General features: G+C 34.1%; 1 protein-coding gene across 1 annotated transcript in view; it reads right to left on the bottom strand.

The window, feature by feature from the left end:
- RNGTT (RNA guanylyltransferase and 5'-phosphatase) overlaps positions 1–16105 on the bottom strand; it is a 306719-nt gene that overhangs the window by 35455 nt on the left and 255159 nt on the right. The gene's annotated exons all lie outside the window — the stretch shown is intronic.

The following is a 16105-nucleotide window of genomic DNA, read 5'->3' as shown; positions in this document are numbered from 1 at the left end:
CACAAAAACAGCACTGCAAGAACAAAGAAAGTGAGTGGACTTAGGGAGTCAGAGAAACCTGGTTTCCAATCCCAATTATATGATTTACTGGTTGCATGATCATGGGCAAGTTAGTCAACACTTAACTTCTCTGTGTCTCAATTTTCTTATCTAGAAATACAAATATCTACTTTATTAAGACTGTTATAATAGTATAATGTGTCCTGGGCACATATGTCCTCAGTAAAAATGATTTCTTTTGCAATTTATAAAAATACCTTATTTCTATTCACATCTAGTACAATTAAAATCATATGTTACAATTCCATAATGCCAGAGCTAGGTATTTAAAATTATCATTGATCTTAACGCAAACCTCTAACTTTGAAAATAATGTCAAAACATTATTATTTCCAAAGAGAAGAATAGATATCAAGCCAGAAATATGCAATTTCTACTACTGGGTAGTATATATCACTACAGTATGGGTTTCTGCTTTCAGATTACCATACAGAAATACTGAAAAAAATGTTTAATGAAAATAGTACAGTATAGGAAGTAGAAATTTAGAATTATGTCTTATTCAATACTAATTATTATTTATTTTTAACTCAGTAATAGACTCTCGATGCTATGTTTTAAAAGTCACAATTTTAGGGGCGCCTGGGTGGTTCAGTCAGTTGGGCGACCAACTTTGGCTCAGGTCATGATCTCAGAGCTCATAACAGCTCAGAGCCTGGAGCCTGCTTCGGAGTCTGTGTCTCTGTCTCTCTCTTGCCCCTCCCCAACTTGTGCCCACTAGCTCGTTCTCTCTCTCTCTCTCTCTCTCTCTCTCTCTCTCTCAAATAAATAAACATTAACAAAAGTTTTTAAGTCACAATTTTAGAGATAACTCTCTGAACAAGCTGTGAATACAATAAAAAGGGTAATTACCACCTTCCATGGTGGAAGGGTATACTGATTTCTTTTTCACAATAAAAAATATGCATTGAAAAAACCTGAACCAATCAATCTATTGTCTTTTTTCAGAATACAAGTCTCCTCTGAAAAATATATCTAACAGTCTTAGGCTTAGTCTTAATTCCTCAAGACACACACAAAAAAGAGATGAAAACAACTGAAATAGCAAATATGGAGAGGCAGGCTCTTTTATGACTTGAACGGTCAGATTCAAAGATATAACTAGCCATATTAAGAAACGTTCTCTAATGCATTTTCTTGGCACAAGTAAAAGTTCAACTTGAGCAGCAACATAATGTCAGAAACAACTAATAGAAACATTAATTTGAACTATTTTTATATTAGTTCCATTTCTTTCTCTTAGCGAACACTTCAAATAACATGAAAAAGACATAAAAATATTTTACTATCTGATAGTTATGACTTTAGGAATTCAGGACCCTTTTCTTATTGTCCATGCCAGGTGACCTTTAGTATTAGTTTATTTAGCTGGGGCCTAAAGAAACCATCTGGAATACTTATATAAATTGTCAGGGAAATGTCATTTCTTTACGCTGAGCTTGGTTCTCACCTAAAAATTTTAATGTTTCTTTAAAAAGGTATTAGGGTCCCCTTGCCTTGTTCCAACTTAGAAATCCTTAAAGTGGTCTGTACGGTCTTGCTGTTAGTATGGTTGGGTTTTTAAAAATATTCTCTAAGGGGCACCTGGGTGGCTCAGTCGGTTAAGCGGCTGACTTCAGCTCAGGTCCATGAGTTTGAGCCCCACGCTGGGCTCTGTGCTGACAGCTCAGAGCCCGGAGCCTGTTTCAGATTCTGTGTCTCCCTCTCTCTGACCCTCCCCTGTTCATGCTCTGTCTCTCTCTGTCTCAAAAATAAATAAATGTTAAAAATATTCTCTAATACCAAATCACCTCTTCAACCATATTTCCTTACATAAGCTTTTGCTCTTGTATCCAAGGCAAGTCTTTATAGTTCCACAACTTTGCATTTTCTGTTTTCCTGAAACACCTGTCATCCTTCTATCCCTACAGGGGGTAAACAGAAAAAGACAAAGACAAACACTCACTCTCTCTCAAACACACACACATTCTACTATTCACGTTATTGATAAGACAACACAGTTTGCATTTCCTTTCTAAATCCCAACCCAGCTACCTCAGTCCACAGTTTTCCTCAACTTTTGACATTTATAGCTAATTCCAAGCATTTGACACATCACATCCTATTCTGAATTGTTCATGATATTTTAACAAAGAGATTTCTTCCATCTCAGCAGCCAGACTATAAATAAGTTGCAGGCATATAAAATATCTTATTAATCTTTATATCCCTATTCTCCACCAAAATACCTTAGATATATATACTTAGTTGATGTTCCTTTTTGACTAGCAGGTAAGTTTTGAAAACAGTATGTATAGTCAAGGGAACAGGGAACTGCAAACATCAGAGAGGAGTGGAAGTTAGGGAGAATAAAGGTACAATGGGATGGGAAAGGCTAATGGGAGGAACTTACATTTGCTACAGTGGACAGTAGGAAGCCATGTTGGTGGCAATTAAAAATGAAAAAAAAAAAGCAAACAAATGCAGGGTAAACTTATGAAAGGCTCTGAAGGCCATAAATAGACTGACTTTATGCTAGAGAGTGTCAAAATGCCTAAAACAGAGACGATCAAGGAGTGTAAGGTGTTGAGGAGGAAAGTGAGGTAGACCAACCTCAAGTCACTCAGGAGAGGTGGACATTAACTGTCATGGCTAACAGAACTGAAGCCTTAAGGAAGATTATGTTCTCATTAAGGACATTTGAGACGCCACCAAGGAGTGGAATTCAAAGAATAGACTTGTCTTTACCTTTTTTCTACCAAGTGATAATTTTTCACGATTTTATTGCTTTAATAAATTATTCAGCCAGTAAAAGTGTCTAAAAATCAACATCAGACTTAAGATTTTACTTCTTATGGATAAGGATGACTTCTACAAGAGCTTGGGGTCTATATCTTTTAACAGGCTATAATAGTGTGGAATAGTTCACCACTAGTAGTAACTTACCCTCACCAATATAATTTTTACCTTTTCCTCATGTGGTTCCATTCCACTCCAGAAATCTCTGCTTCATGACATCTAATGACCCACATCATGTACATATTCCCTTATTTCATTCATCCTTTTGCTAAACCAAAACCACCCTGAGAGTATCTCCTTGCTTATTCTCACAGTCACTGCGTTTTACATCATCCAATTACCCTTGTGCTATGCAACCAACCTACTCATCCTGAAACTTAAAAAACATCTGTTCCTTCTCCTTGCAATTCTGCTATAATTCTTTTTGCAGCTAAAATCAGCCCTGAGTCATCAAAATGCCTCCAAGATACACTGATCTTGAAAAACATTAAAATGTTTTAATTCCAGCTATGCTCACAAAGCAAATTCAACTTTGAGCCAGAAAATGAGAAACTGTTTATCACTGTATCTAGCAAAACTGCCACACCTGGTTAAAAAAAAAAAAAAAATCTTGTAAATGAGATATTAACTTTTTCTTAAGCTAATCAGAGCACTCAAAATCTCAGGTGATTTGTTTATATACCTGATTTCCTACCACCTGGTATCTTTCTTAAAGAAATAAATTAGATTTCCAGAGACTGTTTCAAATTAATAACCATACAAGACTTTCACCCAGATCTCTTGAACATTAAGAAGTATTAAAGGTAAAATAAGAAATATTTAATATAAAAGAAAAATAATAAGTAGGGTTGGCCCTTCTAAAAATAATACCTGAGGAGGGATATATGACAAATAAACTTCAAACTACATGCTTTGGGAACAGAAAGAAATATACTTCATAAAGACATCAGAAGATACTATAATTAGAAGCCTTTTAATATCTCACAGATTCACAAGTGTTCCCAATACAAGAACACTCAGCTCTTGCTGTTAACAACCAATGAACATAAACACTCAACGCTAACTAAATAAGTAGCAAAGGTAAGATTATAACTTTGAGTTCTTTATACTCCAGTATCTTTTTACATAAACAAACCACAATGATGCTCTACCTTGATCCTCGTGGTGAAACCATATTTCTTTTGGAAGAGTCATAGAGTCCAGCCAGCGTCTTAACTAGTATTAATCAATTATAGGGATAATTTGGCCTATTGTACAAGCAAAACTCAGAAGGAATTCAAGGACTATAATAATATTGTATATGATAATAATGCAACATAAATAGTAACTATACAGTATACACTAAATACTAGACACTTAAATAATACTCCATAGAAGGCAATAACTGCTACCTGTTGGCAACATAATCTTGGATTTGTTACTCAGCCTTCTAGGTCTTCCTAATCTGTAAAACTGGAAATGCTAAAAGTACCTGCACTTTATATACTGTTTCAGAATTAATTAGAACAGTGCCTGGCATTAGTGCTCAACAAATGTTGTCTGTAATATTTTTTTTGCTTGATAACAGTACTAAAACTGTGTTTTCAGTTTTAAAGAAATTAATTATCCTATTTTTTCCTTTTTCATGATAGAAAGTTTTCAAATACTGACAAAGAAGAAAAAAGATGAGATGCCCAAAGAGGTATCATATGGTTACAATATTTGATGATAAATGAGAAAAATTATTATACATTAGGCATACATTAAACTTAAATACTCTTATTTTGTTTCTTAAAGTCTAAGCCCCTTTGCCCAAAACAAACAAGCAAACAAAAAGTTTACATTAAATGAATTTTGCACTAGATAACTTCTTTTATTTAACTAAGACTTAGAAAATAAAATCTGATATTAAAATATTGCAATATATTGAGAACAGATTCTGGACAGTAAATAACCCAAAATGTAATTTCAGGTGTCTATCCAAATAGATTCTGAATAGCTATTTTTATTTATTAAAAAACAATTTTTTTTAATGTTTATTTATTTCTGAGACAGAGAGACAGAGCATGAGTGGGGAAGGAGCAGAGAGAGGGAGACAGAATCAGAAGCAGGCTCCAGGCTCTGAGCTGTCAGTACAGAGCTCGACGCAGGGCTTGAACTCACGAACCATGACATCATGACCTGAGCTGAAGTCGGTCGCTCAACCGACTAAGCCACCCAGGCGCCCCTGGATAGGTAGGTATTTTTAAAAGAATGTGTATATAATGTATGCTGACTGATAATATTTTGAGTGTTATAAGATTTAAGTCTTAGAAGAAATCTTAATTAAAAGTACTTTAATATCAGAAACAATATATTATTTAGCAGATGAATGATCACCTGTGAAACTATTTCCTGGGTATCAGAAAGGCTCTGATCTGGTGACACTATAGAGAAGAATTTAAGTATTAATATTAATATTAATTAATAAAATGTTTTAGTAAAACCGTAAATATTCAAATGGTACCTCAATGCTGACCTATATTTGTAATGTTAAACTTAAATTTGTAATAGTTTCTCCAAACCTTATCTTGCATTGCATTTAGCATAATTTGTGAATTTCTAAAACTATAGAGTTGTCATTTTTACTTTCGGACAAATAATTCTACAGATAATAAAACTAGCGGATATGGAGAAAATGAATATTTAACTCACTATTTATAAAAAGCTATTTTAAAAGAGTATTAGATTTACTGGACTATACTTCTGTATTTTTGTTTTAGAAAATTAAAGATCCCTCCTATCCATGTCCCACAGTATTTATTGAGGACAGGGTGTCACTTCATGCAGCAGTTTCAAACTTCTGAAGGTGCTCAAAGTAGCAACTTCAGTACTGCCAATTAAAATTTTGGCAACATTCACTGATTTGTATTATCTAGTCTCAGAGTTTCTGCGTTTGTTACTGTTGTTGAAGAGCCAAAAAAGACAAGAGCAATCTGGAGCTTTCCCAACTGCCTGATTCATGGTCACAGACACATGAAATGGGTCTTTTCTGTATTCTTGGCAACTGAGGAGGGGAGGTTGTTTTTGAAACTTTATTAGGCAAGAAGATGTGTGAGTATTCATAACGGAGTCCTAGAGAAATTATTTTTCTGTTTTGTGGGAATAAAGTAAAATATATAATTTCTAGAGGTCTCATAGAAATCTAGATCAGAAACTGGAATTATTTGTCTGAAATATGACTTCAGCCATAGTCACTTTAGGTGTAACCTTTTGTACTGAAATGGTTATCAGTGCCTTTGAAATTCCAGTCAAAGAACTACTTCGTTTTAGAAGTAAAATATTGGTAGGAAAAAACGCAAGGGGATGAGAAGTACCATGTTATTTCCTTTCACCAAAATAGGAGAGCCACTGCATTATAAATACCCAAACATGCATGATATAGTATCATTCACTTCTCTGAGAACATTTCAAAATTACAAAAAAGAACTGCTTATTCTTTTTCTCTCCAAACCACATTTAAGAAGAACTAAGCTTGATATAACTAAGCTAAAATAATTTCTAACATTTGTCTATAAAGTATCTGGCTCAAGAGAGAATGAAAGTCACTGGAATTTCCAGCTAAGAAAAATGCTAACTTTCTTAATTGGAAAATAATTTGAGAACTATATTTAAAATGTTCTCAGAATAATGTATTCATAAAATCTACATTTCAAATAAAGCTACTGATGTTAATAATTTACAACCACAATCTTAAATTAGAAAACAAAATTAATTTATATTGCCTCAAAGATATCCCAACTCAAGATGTACTATATATTAGAAAAATAAAGTTCTAAGGCACTAAATATAAATATGTATGTTAGAGCCAGAGTTCTAAATACTTTATGATTTCATGGCAAATACTTAATAGTTAAAAAAAACATCAAAGAACAAAAACCAAACCAAACCAAACCAAGCTCTTAGATACAGAGAACAGACTGGTAATTGCCAGAGGTGGAGGGGAGTGGATGAAATAGGTAAAGGGGGTCAAAGGTGCAAACTTACAGTTATAAAATGAATAAGTCACTGGGATTTAATGCATAGAATGGTGACTATACTTAGTAATACTGCACTGCATATCTGAACATTGCTAAGAGAACAAATCTTAAAAGTTCTCATAATAAGAAAAAACAATTTGTACAACTATGTACAGTGATGGGGGTTAATTAGGCTTTGGTGATGATCATTTCTCAATGTACACAAATATCGAATCATTGTGTCATGACACCCAAAACTAATAAAATTTTATATCAGACCTCTATAAACAACAATAACACTTGGTTTTCTAAGCATCCTCAATAATAATGGTAACAAGTATCTATTTTATGTGCTTTTATGTCTCAGGCACTATAACAAATGCTGAGGATCTAGAATTGTACAAGACCAGTGTCGACAGGGCTTATCGTCTTGTAGACAAGTATTCTAAGGACAGGAAGATAAGAACACTAAAACTGAAATGTGTGACTATAGACAGGCCTTACGTGTTACTAAATTTTGGCAATAATGCTGCCAAAACCACTGCGGTAAATATGGCAGGATAACTACTACTATGAATACCTGTTAGAAGCCTAGTCTGCAGTTACTATGTGACTTGTTAGTAGACAATGCATGATTTTAACATCCAGAAAGTTACAACATGGGCTCACCTGACAGCCCTGCAGTAACCCTGAAGCACTCTGTGAGCAAGTATGCAGGAGAAAAAGTTGTCAGAGACTTAAGAGCTATTGCATACAGGTAGGAAGACTTTTAGCTTCCATGAGGGTTTGTTTTTTTGTTTTTTTTTTTAAAGCTTCTTTCACGCTTTGAATCTGTTTTCAACAAAGGGATAAGCATGTCTTCCCTTATTACTACATATGAGACACTGAAAATGTGCCTCTTCTTACAGTATTAAGAAAATTTAGCCATTATTCAATGAATATGTTGCACAAATCCAGATCTGATTCCATTGCTTTCTCTCAATTTCTCACCTATCTCCATTTCTTTCCAATTTCTTCTCCTAGGGGAGATGTTACCTTTATTTCTTTCTCTATCCTCAAAATACATGAAATTACTTGGAAGACAGAGTAGGCGTGGAAGGCTCCCTTCTGTTCTTGAGAATGAATTTTTTTAAAACAGAAAATAGCTTTACTTGGCTGTATGAAACATCTTAATTCATTTCTCATTTACCTTTTTCTCTACTTTCCTCCTCCCTCCTCCCAACAACTATGACATCTTATCATTTTCTTCTCCCTCCAAAGCCACTCAGAGGGCTGTCATCAACTCAGGGGCAGGTAAGCTTCCTTATGATCATCTGCACTGCAGAAGGATGGCAGTCTGCTGCCAGAATCTTAAGGCAGCATGAGCTGGACAAGTCCTACCCTGCAGCAGTGTTTGCCAGTTTGCCAAACTGAGTCGTGACCCATATTCCAAGAGAGAAGTCAATTTAATGGGTTAAGACCAGCATTTAAAAACCAAATCAGGAGTTCCTGAGTGGCTCAGTTGGTTGGGCATCCAACTCTTGATTTCGGCTCAGGTCATCTCAAGATTCGTGGGATCGAGCCTCACAGAGTGCAGAGCCTGCTTGGGATTCTCTCTCTCTCTCTCTCTCTCTCTCTCTCTCTCTGCCCCTTCCCTGCCAGAGTGCCCCACCCTCACACATGCAACTGCACATGCACAGACGCTCTCTCTCTCTCTTAAAATAAATAAACACTTTTAAAAAAAACAATAGAAAAATAAACAGAACAGAATGGGAAGTAACTATTGCATCACACTTACTTTGAAATTCCAGTCTATATTGTGTGTATATAAATATATGTATGTGTAGAACAGAATCTCAATAGAAATACATTTCTTACCTTCCTACAGGTCATAGTCAAAAATTTGGAAGCTACTAAACTAGAATACTCAGTTTTAAGGACTACATCTTTACCTGATGTAATACTTCAGACATTTTAGAAATTTAAAATATGGATGCTAAATATTTTCTTTTAGTAAAAAGTACTGATCTAATATATATATTATTTCCTAAACTCAAATATTTTCTAAAAGATCATCAGTCAAATTAGTTTTCTTAGTGTTTTTCAGTCTTTTAATAATTCAGAGTCCCCACTTGACCTTTATAAATTTAACCAACCCAAGAAATTAAAACTGCCAAGTCACTAGCAATCTCAAAAATATTTTTAAGTAACAAACGACAATCCGAACTCAATATACCTTAAAGAAAAAAATATTCTACTTTTTTTTAAGAGAAAAAAGTCTGAGGGATGGTATGAATTTCCAAATATGCTTTCAAAAATGAAGAGATCACCATTTATTTGCATCTGTTGCATATGCATATGAATGCAAACACCAATACTGTATTTCCTTGGCTATAAAGAGATTTTTAAAAATTCAAGCTCCAAAAGCTTGGAGTAGGAGACTGTGACGAATGGCACCCCATTCCTCGGGAAGGATGGAAGCAGGATCTAAGGCAAGAACTTAGCTGTACTGACTATAAAATAACTGCCTCAGAATAATGGTTATATTCCTTACTTTTCACATATGGTTGCTGTGTGGAATTCATAGTTAAAATACAGAGGACATTTTTGAGCCATTCTGCAGTGTCAAAGTGGAAACTGTCTGACTGAGCCTCACAGCCTCTCCCACTTCTTAGGCTGTCAGAGCTGGAAGAGGCAACTAATACCAACCCCTGCAGGGAGGGACAGCCCTGTGGCCTTGAGTCTTTCCAGAACAACCCCTGAGTTGATTAAAAGTGATGTTGACAGGCTTCAATTGTTCTTGGTTTTATGGATTCTGGCTGCTAAGTAGAGCCTCCAGGACTAGAAACCTACAGGAATAGCATTAAGATTTTTACTAGACTGTGAGACTCTCTAGAAAACAAAACAGAATAATAAGGATAAATTGTAAACTATTACTTAAACTTGAACATGTCTATAAAAATAAGCTACGAATAACAATTTATATACACACAATTAAGACAAAGGTATTACATAAAGATATATGGAAATACCATCCCCCCAAATAAGGGATTACTGAAAAACTTCTGACAGCCTGAAAGATACAAATAGAAATTAAGCAAAATTTTGCTTTAATCAAAACTCCCCTGTTTAATTTCAAAGACTGAATATAAAGGTATAATGAACTGTATCTCTTAAGAAAAATTAAGTCATGTATAACCTAGTACATTTAGAACATTAATTTCAATAAAGTTAAAAGAAGTTAGTCTTGGATGAGGGTGAAATCTGCTTCATTTATAGCACAAAACAATAGCGGTGAGTATGTGAGGCAGTTCCTGACTCTGAATGACAACTCATCAAATGATCAGTGTTTTATTTAGTTTATTATATTTTAGGATAAAACAAAAGACAATCATGCATGTTTAAAATCAAGATGACAGGGGCGCCTGGGTGGCGCAGTCGGTTGAGCGTCCGACTTCAGCCAGGTCACGATCTCGCGGTCCGTGAGTTCGAGCTCTGCGTCAGGCTCTGGGCTGATGGCTCAGAACCTGGAGCCTGTTTCCGATTCTGTGTCTCCCTCTCTCTCTGCCCCTCCCCCGTTCATGCTCTGTCTCTCTCTGTCCCAAAAATAAATAAACGTTGAAAAAAAAAATTAAAAAAAAAAAATCAAGATGACAAACTTCCCCTAAAAACTTAAATGTATATGCTTTCAATACCTTTTTGGTTAACTGAAAAATCTGGGAAAACATATTTTATTCACTTTTTAGGGTTCTTAATTTGAGGTCCCTAAATAACCTTCAATAGAGTCCATGAACTCTCTGAACTTATAAATAGAAGTGTGTGTATGTACATTTTTCTAGAGAGAGGGTCCACAGCTTTCATAGGATTCTGAAAGGGATTAATGATCTGAAAAGAGAGTCACTGCCTTGGGTGAAACTTATCTACACAAGGACTGAGGTTGTTTGAGAAAAGAATGTTCCCGATGACTTACAGAAGTTGTTAAGAAATAAAGGTTAAGTTGGAAAAACGTCCCCTAAAAACAGTAAAACCTGAAACTAGTATGAAGATGTATTAGTCTAAGACTATAATGAAGTCACATGTTTGTATATATTTGTGTCTTTATCTAGGACTTGGCTAAGAAACTAGAACTAAAAGATGGGTAATAATGGAAGGGTGTGTATGTGTGTGAGAATGGTTGTAATGACTCATGTTATACATTAATAGTGCAGGTATCTCTTGTCATGCTACAGCAATTTCTGAACTCATTTAACATTGGTCCAAATATCTATTATCCTTTTTGTGTTTTTATTTTTCTCTCTTTCATCTTTATAAAATGGAGCTGCTTTTTAGAAATACAACTGTAAAATGTATCTAATAAAAAGAGCCTCTAACACCAAGCCACTCAAAACTTAGATCTGTGATGTTAGTGAATAATTCTTTTTCCTAAATATTCAAGTGAACAGTTTCCTAGCTTATTTACCAAAAAAATTCAACTAATCTGCTCTTAAGGAAAGCAAACCAGTTTCCATTTATTAAAGGTTTGTCTGATATCTATGCCACACAACACTGTATCATTACACTTAGTTTATTTAATGAGAGAGAAATGAATCTAACAAGTATTGGTATTTCATGTCCAAAGAATCAGGTGCAAGGTAAGGGAGGAAATGAACCTTAAATTTCTAGTCTAATCTCAGTCATTTAAACTATGATTTTTTTATTGTTTTCCAGTTAACTTATAAATATTCTAATTAGGTGAGGATCTATATAGCATTTTTAAAGACACCATAAGAATTATGAAGGAACTTGAATCATTAATAAAGATAAGAAATCCTTTCACGGTTTATGAGAGAAACCTTTCTGACAGCAACATCAAAGGATAAAGGTGCCCTACAATAATAGGCCCTTTTCTTTTGAGTTGATTATCTAGGCATAAAGGGTTGACAAAGGATTGACCTCTGTCACTGAGCTTGTTAGGAAAGGCCTGGATAAAGAAAATGTTATGTTAATAAATCAGGTGAGTGACGGAGGAATTAACCTCATACATATATTAAACTATGTTTTTGAAACATGTAACACACACACAAATTCTACCCCTCCCTAAATATATAATACACGCCTCTCACTTTTTAGTTATTTCAGTTCTAATAAGGAAAAACAGGATTTTCCAAACCAATGGACAGAAAAAAATTAGGCTTTCAAAATGTTCCTGCAGAAACTTATTAGGATTCCTGGCAATACTATTGAATTCGGTGAACAGGATAGTGAGAGAGGTTTATGAAGAAACTCTTGCCAACTCATGTTCCAGGGACATTAAAAATAGAAGAAAACAAATGTACCTGAATGCTTGTCATTACTTAAGAAAGAATAAAAGTTCAAGAGGGTCCACAAGTTAAGATCCTGATGATGAACTTTTGAGAGTGTTTTTATTTAAATTAAATGAGTGGAAGTATTTAAAGAGGTGCTGATGCTATGGTAACCAAAATAAGATTTTTCATTAAGAAAGTCCAATAATGTTACTAAACCTCAACATTAAATATTTTTTATGTCCTCTATTCAGGCTCAGTCTTTTCCCAAAAATCCTTGTTTTTCAAAGCATAAAAATATATGTTATTTACACAGGTAGAAAGGAATTTGAACTCATAGCCCTCAACTGGAACAAGAAACAACTCATGGAGCCAAGACACAAATGTGAGGAAAAATCAGAAAACTAAACAAAAAACATAAAACAAATTTTACAGGCCTATAAGAAAATATTAACAAAAAGTTATAATAACAAGAAAGGATGATCTCAAACTGTCCTTTATATTACTACTTTAAAGTTCATAACATTATTCCACTTCTTACATGAAAGCTTAGATGGAATCTAGGATTCAACCCTTAAGTAATATTACTATAAAAACAATGTTTGATGAAAGATTGAACACTTTCCCTCAAAGATCATAAATAAGGCATGGAGGTCTGTTCTCACCATTTCTATTCAACTCTGTGTGTAGGCTTTAGTCAATGTAGTAAGGCAAGAAAAAGCAGTAAAAAGCATCCAGATCAGAAAGAAAGAAGGAAAACTGTTTTTTATAGTAGATGGCATAATCATTTATGTAGAAAATCCTATGAATATGCAAAAAAGGACTAGAATAATTGAGTATAGTAAAACTGCAGGATTTAAACTAAACACATAAAAATCTTTTTATATACTAGCAATGAACAATCAGAAATTGAAATAAAAAATATCTCCATGGTCAATGTCAAAGCAATTACTGCCTCTATTTTCTTCCAGGAGTTTTATGGTTTCAGGCCTCACATTTAGGTCTTTAATCCATTTTGAGTTTTTTTTGTGTGTCGGGTGGAAGAAAGTGGTTCAGTTTCATTATTCCACATGTAGTTGTCCAGTTTTCCCAACACATCTGTTGAAGAGACTTGTCTTTTCCCATTGTATATTCTTGTCTCTTCTGTATTAAATTGATCATATAAGCATGGGTTTATTTCCAGGCTCTCTATTCTGTTCCACTGATCTGTGTCTACTTTTGTACCAGTAGTATCCTGTTTTGATTACTACAGCTTTGTAGTATATCTTAAAATCTGGGATTGTGATACTTCCAGCTTTGTTAAATTTCTCTAGATTGCTTTGGCTATTTGGGGTCTTTTGTGATTCCATACAAATTTTAGTAATATTTTTTCTAGTTCTATAAAAAATTCTGTTGGTATTTTGAGAGGGATTACAGCAAAATAACAAGCTTTTGCACACTAAGGAAACCATCAACAAAACAAAAAGGCAACCTTTCACTGTTGGCAAAAATGCAAACTGATACAGTCACTATGGAAAACTGTGGAAGTTCCTCAAAAATTTAAAAGCAGAATTACCATATGATCCAGTAATTTTACTACTGGGTATTTACCCAAAGAAAATAAAAACACTAATTCGAAAAGATATATACATCCCTATGTTTATCACAGCATTATGAAAGCAACCAAGTGCCTATCAACAAATGAATGGATAAATAAAATGTGGTGTATACACACATACACCACACACACACACACACACACACACACACACACACACACACTGGAATATTACTCAGCCATAAAATGAATGAGATCTTGCCACTGCCATCTGCAACAACATGGATAGACCTAGAAGATATTTTGCTAAGTGAAGTAAGTCACAGAAAGACAAATACCAAATGATTTTATTCTTATGTGGAATTTAAGAAACAAATGAATAAACAAGGAAAAAAAAAAGAAACAAACAAAAACCCAGACTCTTAAATACAGAGAACAAACTGGTGGTTGCCAGAGGCGAGGTGGGGGAATAGGGATGGAAGGAGTGAAATAGATAAAAGGGACTAAGAGTACACTTATTGTGATAAGCATTGAGTAATGTACACCACAGGTGAATAATTATATTGTACACCTGAAATGAACATACGATTGTATGTTAATAATATTTCAACTAAAAAAACCCCCTTTTTTCCTGCATTAATTGTAAACAAAAATTATGCAAAAAATTTTTTATAAAAATGTTAAAAAAACACTTTTATAACACCACAAATATAAAATATTTGTGGATAAATCTATGAAAAAGTTCAATTTAATAAAACAAAATACTGTTGAGGAATATTAAAGATTTAAATAAATGGAGAAATATGTGGTCTTCACGAATTAAAAGATTCAGTATTGTTAACATATCATTTCACATCAAATTGATCTATAGATTTAACATGATACAAGTTAAAATTCTAGTGGGCATTTTTAGAGAATTTGGCATTTTAAAATTTGTATGGAAATTAAAGGAACCTAATTAGTCAAACAACTTTGGAAAAGAACAAGGTTGGAGGATTTACCCTACCTGTCTCCATGACTTATAGAGACACAATAATCAAGATAGTGTGGTATTGGCGGTGGGGTAGACACGAAAATCAATGGAACAGAATAGAGTCCAGAAATAGATTCGCACATACATAGTCAATTGATTTTCAACAAAGATGCAAAGACAATTCAGTGGTGGCAAGAATAGTCTTTTAAAAAATGGTTTTGGAATAACTGGATATCCACGTGCCAAAAAGATGGGGGGTTCGACATTCCTCTATACCTTGAACTTTGAATCTTATATTAAAATTAACGCAAATAGATATTACATCTAAATGTAAAATCTAAAAACGTAATGATTCCAGAATACAAAGGAGAAAAATCTTTGTAACTCTGGTTAGGCAAACATTTCTTAAATCAGTACCAAAAGCATGAGCCATGGGGAAAAACTTATAAACATTAACATTAAGAACTCTGCTCTTTGAGAAGCCTGTTAAAGAGAATGAAAAGACAAGCCATAGCTGGGGGAAAAGCTGCAAATCTTAAATCTGATAAAGGACTTATATCCAGAAGATATAAGAATGCTCATAACTCAACAGTAAAAAAAAGAGAAAAACAACCCAATTTAAAAAATGGCAAGATTTGAACATGCACTTCACTAGAGATGTACAGATGACAAACAAGCACATGGGAAGATGCTCAACATTAGTAGCCATGACAGAAATGCAAAATAAAACTGTAGTGAAATACCACCCTGTAACCATAAGAATGACTAAAACGGCCATTGCAAGGAAATCTCACACCCTACTGGTGGGAAAACACTTGGGTTATTTCTTAAATATTAAATATACAACCGCCATTTAATCCAGCCATTCTCATCTTAGGCATTTACCCAAGAGAAATGAAAAGTATATATCCAAACAGAGACTTGTATACAAATGCTCAGAGCAGCCAAAAAGTAGAAACAACCAAATGTCCATCCACAGGTGAAAGGATAAAGAAACTGTGCTATTACCATACAATGGAATACTACTGTAACAATAAAAAGAATGAGCTATTTGTAAGTGCAACAACATGGATGAATCTCAAAATAATTATGCTGTGTCAAAGAGGCTGAGAGAGGAAAAGGAGGAGAGAGGGACAGGAGAAATACTGTATAATTCCATTTACATAAAATTCTAGAAAATGCAAATTAGTCTATGATGACACAAATCAGATCAGTGGTTGCCTGGAGACTGGAAGGGAAAAAAGAAGGGCAGGAGTGAGGAATTTCAAAGAGGCACAAGGAAACTTTTAGGGCTGATGGATATGTTCCTTATGTTGACTACAGCGATGGTTTCAGAAGTGTTAAGAAGTTCAAAATTTATCAAATTACACACTTTAAATACTGCTTTGGCCAAATTTAACTCTACCATGGGCAAGAATATTAAAATAATCAATTCTTTGAAAAACTGAATTACTTCTTCAGCAGAAATATGCAAAAACAGTAATTCACATTCATAATTTTAGTATGTTGATAGTTATTG

Source organism: Acinonyx jubatus, chromosome B2 (genome assembly GCF_027475565.1).
Source record: "Acinonyx jubatus isolate Ajub_Pintada_27869175 chromosome B2, VMU_Ajub_asm_v1.0, whole genome shotgun sequence".
NCBI lineage: Eukaryota > Metazoa > Chordata > Mammalia > Carnivora > Felidae > Acinonyx > Acinonyx jubatus.
The sequence above is the reverse complement of the archived record's forward strand: the minus strand, read 5'-3'. Positions and strand labels throughout refer to the sequence as shown.